At 42.1% G+C, this 14,883-nt stretch overlaps 2 protein-coding genes across 2 annotated transcripts in view; one reads left to right on the plus strand and one right to left on the minus strand.

Moving 5' to 3' along the window:
• Positions 1 to 14,883, minus strand: part of LOC145940633 (uncharacterized) — a 211,464-nt gene that overhangs the window by 21,985 nt on the left and 174,596 nt on the right. The window lies entirely within an intron of this gene.
• The window catches only part of LOC145940630 (LIM domain only protein 3), a 55,219-nt gene continuing 41,181 nt past the window's right edge, over positions 846 to 14,883 (plus strand). Inside the window, exon 1 of the mRNA XM_083045985.1 lies at positions 846 to 936. The gene's annotated coding sequence lies outside the window, so the exon portion shown is untranslated. The remainder of the gene's footprint in view (positions 937 to 14,883) is intronic.

Here is a 14,883-nt window from a genome sequence, read left to right on the forward strand (position 1 = left end):
TATAAGATCATTATCCATTATCCATTATCTTTAATTAATATATTACAAGAAGAGCATTTTTTGTAATATGAAACTTCATTATACGCAAGATTCGGATTGCCATCAATCATTTTATTGTACCTATTAATATAAAAAAAATTCAACGATTGACGAATTACGCGAACGGACCCACGACGGGATCAGTTTCCGCTACGCGTAGATGGGCCCGCTGACGTGATCTCCGCTATGACGTAGGGACGCGCGCGCGACACAAATCCGTATATTCTGTATACGTATATCCTGCGCATAGAGTGATACATACGCGCGGAGAAGAGAGAGTGAGAGAGAGAGGAAAAAGGAAGTACGACAGAGACAGACGTACCGCGCGCGCGCGTCTCATCGGGCGCTCCCGGCGAGTTTCGGCGGAGCGTCGCCTCCTCATTTCGCGTCTGACTGCCGTCGCGGACGGACGGACGAACGAGTCGTCGCAGCCGGCAGCGCGGTTGCGCGCAGAACGGTCGCGCGGCGGGGTGGAGAGGGGTGGTACGCCTTGCCTCAGTGTACGACTTGACGCAGCGGCGGATGACACGGGGGACGACGAATTCCGGACGAGTTGAGAGAAAAAATAGTCGAGGAACGCCGACATCAAGAGTCCCGCGAAGTGTTTCGCGCGCGCGGACGACCCGACCGAATCTTCGCGTGCAACGGATCGATCGTGACACATCGGGTCCGCGGAGCAAGTGAGTCCGGATATCGGAATCTTGTTCTTGTGTGAAACGTTGCTCCCGCGAATCTCGCGTATATTCGCACGGCAACAACGACGACGAGGACGACGACGAGGTCGACGAGCTTGTGCTTCATGAGTGCTTCGGACGCGTTACTCCGAGTGGACGGCTACCTGTCGCGAGGATTTCACTGCGCGGATCATCGGCCGGCGACCCTTTCACCTTCACATTGGTGAGTAGTAAATTGGAATTGTATGTCTTAAAATATGTGAAAAGTGTGCGTGTTTCGCATTTATGAGCTCGATTTATCATAAATAATCCGACGAGTAGCGAGCGAAGGAAATGATGCGATGTAATTCGCGGAAAGGATAACGATAGTAAGTGGTGTAATGGCAGCGATAAACGATGATGAATGGATGTGATGGATCTCAGTTATGATCATTTACGCGTCAATTCAATCACTAGCACGAATAATAGATTGGAATAAACCGTAGTATTTTTTCTCTCAGAGATGAAGAATAGAAAATTTGCGGAATAATATTGAAGAGGCATTTTTGTTTTTTTTTTCCATTTGAATTGCCTCGATTTGAAAACGATTGCGCGCGACAAGCGTTTTGCCGCGCAAGAATCACGTTTCCGTTTTTCGCGCGGTTTTTGCCAAACACACATATTTTTAATCGTTTTTAAATTATATTTATATTATACTAAAATGTATAATTATACCGTAAAAAATGCGAGTCTGTGAACTCATTAGTGCGATGTCATGTCGTAAAAGTCGTCAAATTATTATCGGTATGATTGGACGTTGACGGAATGCGTTTCGTTGATTCGTGATCTCGAAAATCGAGAAACTCCGCATAATTTGCATTAATTTACGTTCGCAGCAAGATGCGTTGGCATCAAATTACATTTTCGACATTCAATCGATAATCGTGCCGCGTTTCCTATTGCCCGTCATGAAAATTATATCGAAATGCTTCTACGTTCTGATAAAAGTCTACTGCACGCTCGTGAAATTTTGGCGACAAATTGAAATTCAAATCGTGTCGCCAGTGGTTCTCAGCTTACTGCCACGTGTATTTACGTACTTGTTAAACAAGTTTGTCATGCAGAACGTGTATTTAAGGCAAGATTTATCATTTCTAAACTCTCTTAAATCCTAAATAAATAAATGTGATCTGATGTTCTAGATGTCGGCAAATAGAGCCAAGCGCGAAAATTAATTTCTAATTTTTCGGAACAGTATCTCTTGGTTTGAGATCACTGAGTTCCATTTGATTAATTATCAATCAACCTCGTACTTACAATGGAAAAATAGGCGAGAAAAATATAGGTCCGAAAAGTCGCTGAAGCGGGAATTGAACCCGCGTCTTTCGCTTTCCGCGGGTTCAATTCCCGCTTCAGCGACTTTTCGGACCTATATTTTTCTCGCCTATTTTTCCATTGTAAGTACGAGGTTGATTGATAATTAATCAAATGGAACTCAGTGATCTCAAACCAAGAGATACTGTTCCGAAAAATTAGAAATTAATTTTCGCGCTTGGCTCTATTTGCCGACATCTAGAACATCAGATCACATTTATTTATTTATTATTTATTAATATTGAGAGCCGATTAAATGAAAAATATATTTTCTCTTAAATCCCTTTTTATAAAAAAATGGAGATTATTTGCAAAATTATGAAAAACTATTTAAAAAAAAAGCTTGGAGACTTTAAACTGAAGACTTAATCTGACGGTTAAACGTGTGGATTTATAATATATAGACTGGAGAGCACTTGGACCAGTATAAGCTCTTCGATTATTACTATCATTACATGCGAGTAATACAAATAGAAATAAACGCGCGCGACGCGATAAGATCAATCAAGAGAAGCGCGAGCGACTCTCGATAGCTCTCAATAAGATCGAAAACGGGCGCACAGCCGACCGGATGAGGAATCAGTGGCGAAACAAGGCACTTGCGAAGAGAGGGTAACATCGGGGGGAGACGGGGGTTACGGGGGGATGTACAGGATGGAAGAATCAACGCGCGCGTGTGCGTGCGCGAGTGTACGTATATCCGCGCGTGAATCGACGCAGGCGCGTTCGCCGAAATGGAATAGTATGACCGAACTCGAACGAGAAAAGGGAAATAGCGATAGGAAGGGTGAAGGGAATGAGATGTAGAGGTGCGGTGGTAGTGGAGATGGTGAAGGAGGAAACGAAGGGGGCAGGAGGAAACGAGGGATGCGCGGAGTAAAACGAGGGGCAAGGAAGAGGGAAAGGGGGGCGGAAAAGGCAAATGCGGCGTAGAGAACGGGCGTGAAGGGGTCGGACGGAGGGGGGGGTCCAAGGCGTTGCTTGCTTAATTACTAAAAGCTAATCAATTCCGGAGGAAGTAAAGTTTAAATTGCAAACTAAAGTATAGCTACCCTTCCCCGGACGTAACCCTGCAAAGCGATATTACCGCTCGCTGCATTCTGCAATTAGCCCGTGGTAAATCATTGAAGGAAAATTATGGTCCGCGTATTCGCTTCTGAGAGCGGCAGTTTGTGCAATTGGAAAAAATTAGCGGCGTTGGTTTTTATTGTCGTTCGGTTCGATATCTCTTTTTTTCGCTAAAGAATTCCTTTAAATAATACGTTTATTTCTACTGATTTTTTTTTATCGCGATACGAAAATTGCAGGAGCGATTTCGAGAATGTATTTATATTACGTCGAGTTTTATGACATCTTTTTTTTTTTAAATGGCCACTTTTTATGCCAAACGATATGTCGGTATCCTTTGCACGAAAGCCAACGAAGTAAGGGTTGTCGAGATGGCAGCGAGAAACGTGTCGCGGTTCTGAGTGCGGCGAGGGTGCGAGGGGATGCAGGGAGAGAAAGGGGGGCGGGGAGTAGGTGAAGGTTGGAAGATGGAGAAAAGGGTAGGATGAAGTATACAGCATTGGAAACAAGCAATAAAATCAATGTCGTTTCCGGCGATTCAATTCGCAAGACACATCGCACAATTTCACATACAATTTTACGGCAGAACGACCACGACTCCTATTTACTTCACGGCCGCCATCCCCCTTTTCCCCCGTCGGCCGTTCGCTAGTTCACTCGTTTTATCGTCCCTCGATTTTGCCTTTACCCCCTTCTCCCCTGTGTGTGTATTTTTTTTTGCAAAATAATTCGAGTTTGTTTATGTTGACTTGATCGGTAAATAAGAGAAAGACTCTTTTCACGAAAGGAGAGTATTTTATGAGAAAATACATAAAAGAGATGATAGAACCATTTCATTATTTTCGTAATGATTGATCGCATACGAACGGTAATTGAGAACAGAATGTAGACATAGCATGAGTATCAGAATATTTATCGTCGCTATTAGTTTATTTCTTTTTGTAATCACCTATTGCTAAACTCAAGGAGAGGAAGCTCATTCGTGATTCTCGAGTTTGGATTATCCCTTGCTCCTTGGCCGGGATCGGATTCTTAATCGGTGAGCACTGGCCGGAAAATAGCCACTTTGCCCTGGCACGAACGGGCGCGAATCTACAAGCGCTTCTATCGCCTGTATACCATTGGTTACGAAACAACGGAGAGGATGAATGGAAAAAGATCTCGATTCGAAAATTCTTCTTTTTTTTTCTAGAACGAAAAATTAATCACACTCTCAAAGGGAAATTGTGAAAAGAGACCGATTCTGCGGTGCGATAATTCTTGTCCCGTACGATTTTTCAGTGATGGAGATTTATTCAGAAATTCATTTATCGGGCGCGATTAAAACACCCTCCCCTCCGTTCTCTAATTCGTTGGCTTTTTCGTTGTCGTTGTGATTTTTCGAACCTTCTCGCAAAGTGTTAATTTTTGCAAATTAATATCACGCGGCGCGCAACGCAATATGATTGCATGTCGTTCAATCGGTCGGTTGCTTTCGCTCTTCCACATATTAACTCGCGTGCGCGTGTGTCGAGAGAGAGAGAGAGAGAGAGAGAGAGAGAGAGAGAGAGAGAGAGAGAGAGAGGCGACCGTATGCCCCGGACCAATCGATAATATCGGCGGGTAATAAAATTTGAAAGAATGTAATTCCGAGAAAAGTAGAAAACGCAATAACGCTTAATCGTATTTGCAATCTGCATCCTATATCTGGCGGAGTCGCGTCGAGAGCGGACGACCGCCGCGACCGATTCGATCTGCGCGATGCGGGTATCATAATCGCAGCGCCGCGTAATATCATTTTTATCTGGCTTCGATATCGATTACGTACCTATATACGAGCCCGCATCTCTTCGGACGGCGATCGTCGAGTATACGTGTACCCGTAATAATGTAACTGAATACGTGCGCATTACGTGGCATCTCGCGCGCCATTTGTCTCTCTCTCTCTTTCTCTCTTTTTTTCTCCCTTAATGCAAAATATTTTTATACACATTTCTAATTATCGTACATCTCTCTGCGATATAATTACATTTCCGCGACTACGTTCTCTCTCTCGAATTCCACCGAATCTTCGATAACGCGCGACAGTTTCCTTTTCACGGTTACACAGCGCTAATTAATCGCGCATAAATAACGTTAAGCGAACTATTATTACATCCGCGATATTAGCGTATTACGGTATTACGTATCGCGATATTACAATATCGCAATATGAATATTAATCGCCGACGTATTGTTCGTTCGTGTAATTAAAGTGGACGTTTCATCGAGTTGGAATATTGTATCAATCAATACGGAGCTCGCCTAATTATCTGCTCCCGTTTAGACGATTTTTCGTTGCTTTAGATCGGATTATCATGCATCGGCTCATCAATCGCATAATGATGCAACGCCATTGCGAATGCTTTCGATTGATGTTTCAATATAATAGAAATGACCGATAACACAATTGTCCTGCAATTTAGTATTATTATCAGGGAGAGACGGAGAGAAAGAGAAAGAGAGAGGCGAAATAACTCGTCCCGAGAATAAATGGCAGAGCGGCGCCGGCGATGGGACGAGTTTCCGAAGTAAATTTTCGGGATTTCATTTGAAAAACATAACGTGCCCCGTGCGGTATTTACGGGTTCCATTAGGAAGCTGTCAGTCGGTGATCCTGCGGCGCATCTTCGTGCCGCACGTATCCGGTGGTTCGGGGTGGTGGAGAGGCGCGACATACGATGCAGCAGCGGTGCTGCACAGAGTCCGTACACCGAGCTCGCTATATACGTTCCGATGGAGGACAAGCTTATGGGATGGAACGTTCATCCGCGGTGATCCTCGGAGTACCGTTTCTTTCGGCTGACTTCCCAGTTTTCTCCCGCATATAGGCGTCGATCGAAGCGCGAGATAGGATCGCGGCCGCAACTTGTGTCCCCCCTCGCTCCTTTTTCTCATCTTTTTTATATTATTATTTTTTTACAATCTATGACGCGAATTTCGCACAAAAAAAAGAGAACGCCCGAAAAATCTATTTCTGACGCTTGGATTACAATTCGAATCGCGAGATTCAAGCGACGATGCGCGTTCTCCATGAATGAAACAGCATCGGTATTGCCGATGGTCCGCGATTTTCCTGGAATTCGAGAGATTTCGGCCAGCTACCAATTTGTGCTACCAAATCCAATTACGGTTACGATCGGGCAAAAATAACACTACATGATGACACGTGTGTTTTTGAGCGTTTTTCGCCCACCTGAAATAACTCTACCGTTGCCCGGGTTGTTACGAAATTTGATATCCCGCGGAGAGCTTCGCCGCAGTTTCGACGTCACGAGATCGAAGGCATCACTAATAAAAATGTTTCCAGAAATGGCCCCAATTCGGACAGCTCAATTGTCTATTAGGGTTTTGTCTTTTTTTTTCTTTTCTATGTGTATTTTTTTTTTCATTTAGCGGCGTGTTACATACGCGAAGTTACTGCGCTACCCGCGATTGAACTTAAATTAGTCGCAAAACAATTTACCGCGCCAATGGATATCTCTTTTTCGTTTGACATGATTGTAAATAGTGTCCATAGCTCTGCTTTGTAGATATCGATTACTCGGTATCGTCGGCTAACTGCACAATCTTTATTGGAAGTAACTGATCGTTGATGCGAGAGAACACACCGTAAGAAGATTTAAATTCAGACTTTGCTTATTAAGAATTTTTTTCGTTTTAAAGATTTTTATAATCTAAAAATAAAGAATTAAAACATTTTTTTTCTTGGATATCGAATTAGAATTGTAGCTTTAATTTACATTGAATGTTTGTGTGTGTGTGTGTGTGTGTGTGTGTGTGTGTGTGTGTGTGTGTGTGTGTGTGTGTGTGCAATAAGACTGTATTTCTAACTCAATCAAATAGATGTTAGAGAATGCGATTTTTTTTTGCTTTTTTACCGCTTAAGTCAGATCATTCTGTTCTCAATTGCCTTATGCTGTTTTAATTTATCGTATATAAAAATATGTTTATCCGCGAGATGAAAAGTATCGTAATCGGTTGTCTTCTGAAATATTCACGAAGACGCGATCGATTAGCTATCGAGTATTGCGTAATTATCGAGGCGCGCGTATTCCGGATAACTAAGTAATTAGGAGGAATTCGCGCGACGAGTTGTTACGAGCTCGTAACGAACGATTTTCATCGAGATTGGCGCTCGCGATCGACGTTAATGACTTTATTAATTTACGTAACAATTAATGCGATAATTTGTCGATGTTACGTAGATCGTGTTGCACTCTTGCAAACGATGAGTGTGTAAGTTTCGTGCGCGAATATAATATAATACGCAAATCGTCATCGGTTACCCACCGTCGTTGAAAAAAAAATTCGCTTTTTGTCGCATCAGAGTTCAGGTCGATCGTCGACGTTGTCGGATGCGATGGCCCGATATGGAATATTAATTTTCGCTAACTCACCAACCTCTCACCTCTCCCTCTCTCTCGTCGATCCGTTTTCCTCTCTGCCCTCCCTCTCGTCCTGTCCCCCTCCTTCCGCTCCTTCGTAACAATTCCGTGTCCCGTCCCGTCCCGTAGTACAATGTTTTCCAATTAACTTTATTCGAAATCGAGCGAACCGCCGCGCCGTTTTCCCACCCCCCCTCGCATCCAGTCGCACCCCCTTATTCGCTACACTCGGTCGTAATAGCCGGATTCCATGTACGGAAAAATTTACGAAATACTAAAATATCGAAAATCCAAAACGTGGTATTTCGTAAAAATGCTTAATTTTTGCGTCCTACGGAAACTAAAAGCGAGAAAGGCCTATTCTTGTATTCTATTGCTTTTCATAATGAGATTTAAATAAAAAAGATCCTCGAAAAATATTATATTGTGACATATCTATTTATATTTTGTAAAGCGAGTATCTCTATATAATTCAATGACAATAACTGTCGTCAGTGAGCATTCAACAATCGACCTTAAATTCATCAGTTGATTAGCACGTCTCACCCGACAGAGATGCGTCATAGTTACCTCGGGCGGAAGTCCTGTATTATTTCGCTCGCGCGAGGTGATATAAAGTTAATGATATTTGGTGCCGTCACGTTCCGAAAGTTAATTCGTTCTCGGTATTAATACGGCGAGTGCATCCCCGATAATGAGATTGCGTTGTGCGAGGGGACGGATATAAGAGGTAGGTTATAAAGCTGGATCGTAATAACGTATTGTCTGGCCAGCCAGCGCGCGTGTCTATCGAAAACGAAACGACTCGTCGCGTATTGTCGTAATCCAATACATCCAAAGAAGCAAATCCAATCTTGTGTTTAATAATATTTTTTAAGCCTAAATTACATTTAGAAATCCTATTTAAATAAACTTGATGTGGGTGTGTGAAGTTGGCACCCCTATGTTATGCTATCATAGTTCCGTTAAGAGTTCAGAGTTATTTAGAACCGCATAGAAAGAGTTCTTGATAATTTTTAGAAATAGTTCCGGTCATTACGATAACAAAAATCAGTTTCAAAAAATAGGGGTGCCAACTTCACATTTTTTTACACATCGAGTTCCAATAGTTTTGAGCAGAGTTTTAAGGTTCTTTTAAATAGTTATGATTATTTTTTGAAAGAGGTCTGCAATTTTTAGATAAAAAAACGTACCTTCAATATCGAAGATATTTCTAAAATATCAAGTTCTCGTGAAAAACGTTAGAGTTCGTGATTTTCTAAATGTTTCGTAAAAGTGTATTAATTTTAAAAAATCGATCTCTTCGAAACTATAATAGACAGAGCCATGCGGTTTTCACGTTTTTTCTTGTCTTATCGAGTACGATTCAGAACTCTAACGTCTTTCCCCAGAACTTGATATTTTAAAAATATCTTCGATATTGAAAGTATGTTTTTTTATCTCTATAAAAATGGCAAAACTCTTTCAAAAAATAATCAGGAACTAAGTAACTATTAAACAATTTAAATTTACTCACCTCACGGTTGCTCCTTTGTTGCCCGATGCCTCCCCGGGCCTCCTTCTCGTAGAAGTTTCGAAACACTTGCATTCGCGTTATTTTTTTTCGTTCGCGACGCGCGGCGACGCCCGGGTTTTAGCTATCACAATCTTCGACGCGTTTCGGTAAAACGCGAGACTCGCGCGCGAATAAAACCGAAGCTCCATTTTCGCGTCGCCGCTTTTTCCAAGACCCACTTTTCGCAGGGGCTTATCGAACGAAGATGATCAAGAGAGCGACTTCGCCGCGACGCACTCAAGTCGCCGAAGGACGCAAACGAGACGAATATTGAGCGAGATTCACGGCCGACGAGATCAATCTCGCGCGTGCGACGCGATCGGATTTATACGATAATTAACCACCAAAGACGCTAATTAATACATTCGTCCTTTCGCGGACCGGCAAGAAGCGCGCGACTGTTTATCACGAAGAATTGAAGAAGAGCACTGGAGGTGGAGCTAGATTGGTGGCACTGCCAGGTTCGGAACGCGCAACGATACGTCGCGCCGAGTCGTAGTGGTGGGGCATTGTAGGGGTCGTGACGTGGGAGCTCGGCGAATCACGTCGCGACTACATAACCCCACCAGGTCGTAGTGGTGCGGGTATGTAGTCGCGACGTGATTCGCTGAACCTCGCACGTACGTTGCGTCGCGAGCCCTACAATGCCCCACCACTACGACTTGTCGCGACATGTCGTTGGTCGTTGCGCGTTCCGAACCTGGCAGTGCCAGTCTAGCTCCACCTCCAGTGCTCTTCTTCGATTCTTCGTGATCAACGGTTGCGTGCTTCTTGCCGGTCCGCGAAAGGATGAGTGTATTAATTAGCGTCTTTGGTGGTTAATTATCGTATAAATCCGATCGCGTCGCACGTACCAATATCGTAATCGCGATCGTATGCGTGAGATTGATCTCGTCGATCGTGAATCGCGCTCAATGTTCGTCTCGCTGCATCCTTCGGCGACTTGAATGCGTCGCGGCGAAGTCGCTCTCTTGATCATCATCGTTCGATAAGCCCCTGCGAAAAGTGGGTCTTGGAAAAAGCGGCGACGCGAAAATGGAGCTTCGGTTTTATTCGCGCGCGAATAAGCTCTCGCGAGTCTCGCGTTTTACTGAAACGCGTCGAAGATTGTGATTGCTAAAATCCGGGCGTCGCCGCGCGTCGCGAACGAAAAAAAATAACGCGAATGCGAGTGTTTCGAAACTTCTACGAGAAGGAGGCCCGGGGAGGCATCGGGCAACAAAGGAGCAACTGTGAGGTGAGTAAATTTAAATTGTTTAATAGTTACACAGTTCCTGATTATTTTTTGAAAGATTTTTGCAATTTTTATAAAGATAAAAAAACAATACTTTCAATATCGAAGATATTTTTAAAATATCAAGTTCTGGGGAAAGACGTTAGAGTTCTGAATCGTACTCGATGATAGACAAGAAAAAACGTGAAAACCGCATGGCTCTATCTATTATAGTTTCGAAGAGATCGATTTTTTCAAATTAATACACTTTTACGAAACATTTAGAAAATCACGAACTCTAACGTTTTTTACGAGAACTTGATATTTTAGAAATATCTTGGATTGAAGGTACATTTTTTTATCTAAAAATTACAGAACTCTTTCAAAAAATAATCATAACTATTTAAAAGAACCTTAAAACTCTGCTCAAAACTATTGGAACTCGATGTGTAAAAAAATGTGAAGTTGGCACCCCTATTTTTTGAAACTGATTTTCGTTATCGTATAATGACCGGAGCTATTTCTAAAAATTATTAAGAACTCTTCTCAGAACTCTTAATAGAACTATGATAGCATAACCTAGAGGTGCCAACTTCACATACCCACTTGATGTATATATGTCTATTTAAATCATATTGAGTAGCAAAACGCGCGTTTTGAATTTTTGAGAAAAAAGATTTTATCATATAATATAAAATATTAAATAATTTTAAAATATATAAATTATATTAATATATATAAATTGTTTCAAACTTTAAATATTTTAAAAATTATAACGTTTATTAAAAGATTAAAGAAATAAGTGAATACTATACGATTTTTCTATTTATTTTCTATTAAATTTAAATAATTTTATATATAATAAATTCACATGTTATAAAGATGCGATTTTTTAGATACAAAAATAGCAAACTTGTTTATTCGATAATTTTAGTATGAATCTGAAATTTTATAAAATAAAAATTGTAAGATATTACCAAAATATTTACATTATAATTACATCGAAGGAATTAAATAAGATGTTCTCGGACTCGATGGGCTCTCAAAACATGAACGGCTCATTTGGAGCGTTGTCAACACTCCGCGCGCGACTAAAGTGTTAATAAATCATAGCCGCAAGTCGTAATCGCAATTTCTTTCGGAGCCTTTATGACGCGATGGTGGACTAAAAACCGCGCCTTTCAAGTCTAATGCACGGACCTCATAAATCGAGGCGGCTTCTTGTCGGTGGGCCAGGCGATGCGACGGTCCAGCCGTTTTTAGTTCCGCTCCGCTGCTATTATTGCGCCACGCTTATAGGTCAGAAATCCGCTCTTGTACGGAAAGATATTTATACGCTATTCCATTTGGGGCAATCATGGATGAAACAAGTTTGAGAGGATCCTCGCATTGCGACACATAAATTATGCGCGTTTGCGTTGTACATTCTTCCTCCGCTCCTTGGATATACCTTTATGCAAAAATCTTTATTCCTTCTTTTCCTTTTTTTTCTTCTTATCTACTGAGAGATTTTAACCCGCATATTCGAGAAAATTTCATTTCTCATAATTCCGAGTTTTTATGATCCAATTGAATCTTACGTGAAATCATTTTTTAACAAATGGATATTAATTATTCCTGCATTTTATTCGCACAGTCATCTTTTTATTTCATTTAGAAATTAATAATTTGTCATATAGAGAGAGAGAATCAAGTGTAATTTTTTAAAATTAACACGCGGATATTAATATTCTTGCATCTTATTGGCAATCATCTTTTTGTTTCATTTAGAAATTAAAAACTTGTCGTGTATAGAATCAAGTGTAATTTTTCTATCCGAAGCGCACTCTCTTTGTTCGTTATATACAAGAATAACATTGGCTGATTGAAAGCGGCATTGCCCGATTCAAAATATGGCCGTGGTGTATCGGTCAATTATGCGCGACCCGACGAAAAAAGGTATTGACGTTGCCGGTATGTGCCGTGGCCAATGTGTTAATTAGACAGGTTTTCTTACGATCTGGATCGCAATTACCGGTTTCGCTCCTCTTCTTTCTTCTCACGACACCGCGAAACGATCCATCGAGGCGTTCGTCGGCCTCGTCCACAAGAGCCATTCCGTTCCTTCCGTGAAAAAGAGACGTGACCGGCCGTTCGGAAAGATTCAGATAATTACTTTCGCTTCTCGGGCGCACGCTTCGACGAGTCGGAGCCCGAAACAACCGTATCTTGCGGTCATGAATTTAATTAAATATTTTTGTGGCCGAATGTGTCCGTTCGGTCGCGATTATCTCGCTGTTCTTTCGCGCGCGGAGACGAGGCAATTTACTTTTTTAATCTCCGTAATGAATTAAACGCTTTCTCTCCCCTCGGTCTGGCTGCTCCCCCGGTGGCAGCCTCACTCCAATTCCGTCGCTTCTTTCTCCCCCCGCCCCTGTACGGTACTCCATTCCGTTCGACCCCTCACCCTCTACCCCCCTGTCACGCTGCTGTATTAGCTTTTCCGATGGTTCTTCGTTGCCCATTGAGCTTTGTCGGTCGCGATAGATATGCACGCGTGCAGCTGTAGAGCGATATTGGTTGCTCGGAAAGCGCGATCGCGATAATACATCCGCAAGTGACCGAAAGAAGGAAAAAAGAAGCGTGATTTTAGCGAAAAGGAGGAAGAAGAAGAAAGAAACGATTAAACTTTTACGCTTAAAGGGTAGCAGATGCAATTTAGAATTGTCAATTTTGAGATCTTTCGCAATCTTTGACGCGACTCTTGACAATGACATGTACAGAATCTGTATCCCATTTTATGTACGCGAATTCGTTGATCGATTTTCAAATCAATTTTTTCCTTAATAAGAATATCAAAGAAGTTATAGTTTTTAAATTACGAGCGATTGAAAATGAAGAAAGTTCTTTGATATTCTTATTAAGGAAAAAATTGATTTGAAAATCGATCAACGAATTCGCGTACAGTTATATTATAGTTTTTAAATTACGAGCGATTGAAAATGAAGAAAGTTTTTTTGAAAAACAAGTTTCAAAGTGGTGTGAAAAGGTAGTAAAGACTTATTTCTCATTTAATTTCGAGTAAACTACTTAAACAAAATTTTAATTTAAGAATTAGTTATAAAGTTATTTAATGTTGAAAATTGAAAAATTATGCTAAATGACTTTTCTCGACAGTTTTGCTAAGCAAAAAATTGATTCCACATTTTGGTCAAAGAATCTATAGATGAAGAATAGTCTGTTAGATGTGAATACCTCGTATATTGCTTAAAAAAGTTGTCTCGTTAAGAAGATATCTTTCATATCTTTATAATTATTTTTTATTATATAATATAACATACGTATAAATCTCTGTTTTTTCTGCTATTTTCTTCATGCAAGGTTGACTAAATTTTAACAATGAATCGGTCTCTATTTTCTCGATTGTAAAATTGACTCCGTGTCATGGCGTTGCCGCTGCTTCCTCGATTAATCTCACCCCCAACGCGAAATCGGTGCTTTTCGATGCACTCGACGATGGAGATAGAGTTAGAGAAAGAGAGAGAAAGAGAGCGAAAGAGAGCGCTATATCGGTGAGTATGTATACATCGCGATGTCAGCCTTCCGCTTCCCTCCCTGTACTCGGGATAACAATCGGAGTAACCAGCGGGAAACCACGAGGGAAGACAGTAAAAGTGGTCGTGTGTCGAGAGCGCGTGCGTTTCCACCCTCGCCGCGGAATCTAATTTTGTCGAATGTCATCCCGGAGACTCGGCTCGGCGCGGCGGTGCAGTCGATCTGCATTCGAGCGCTCGAATCGCTCGATAGCGATTTTCAGCTAGCGTCGAGGGAAAGAAGGAGGACGCGGGCAAGGGGGAAAGTATCGGGGACGCGAAACGGGAAGAGGGGGGAAGGGCAGGGGGATGCGCTGTCCGTTTTCCCGAGGAGAGCACCCCGTCGAAGTATCGAGCCCACGGATCGTGGTGCCGGCTATAATATATTTTTTATCTGATCGAGGGGATCGTCTTTATGGAGGGTGTTCTGTGCAGGCTCTCTCCGGGCAGCGACGGGTGTTGTGTACCGGGTAGCGCGTAGGTACGTATTATCGCGATACGCGTTTCGCGTAACGGGAAAGTTGAAAAATATATATATTTATATATATATATATATATATATATATATATATATATGTATATATATATATATATACGGATGGCTGACTCTAATATCGAGCGCAAAAATGTCGATGTCAAAGGGTACTCGTTATCCGAGTTGAAGTATCAATATCTCGGCAGTCTCGTTACATCGTGCTTGCGCTCTCTAACTTGTGTTAAAGCATGTGGACGTACTTTAACTCCGATCTGTAATCCCGCATCCACTCGGGACGCGCGTCTACTCTGTGGACTTTCGTGAGTTGCGCGTGTTTGCGTACGCAGCCGCGTATTAGGGACGGTATATGTACTGATGGCTGCTGTTTCCCGAGCGCTAATGCGGGCGAGCGACCCTTTGAGCTACGAAAATTCGAGGCGAACTTAAAAGCATGCGAGAGTGCCCGGACGCGAATCGTGTCGTACGCAGAGATGTGAATCGGGTTTATTATCAAGAAGAGGAAGAAGA

The sequence above is a fragment of the Prenolepis imparis genome, unplaced genomic scaffold (assembly GCF_030444845.1).
Source record: "Prenolepis imparis isolate NDT839.2.m4 unplaced genomic scaffold, iyPreImpa1.0 SCAF_9, whole genome shotgun sequence".
NCBI lineage: Eukaryota > Metazoa > Arthropoda > Insecta > Hymenoptera > Formicidae > Prenolepis > Prenolepis imparis.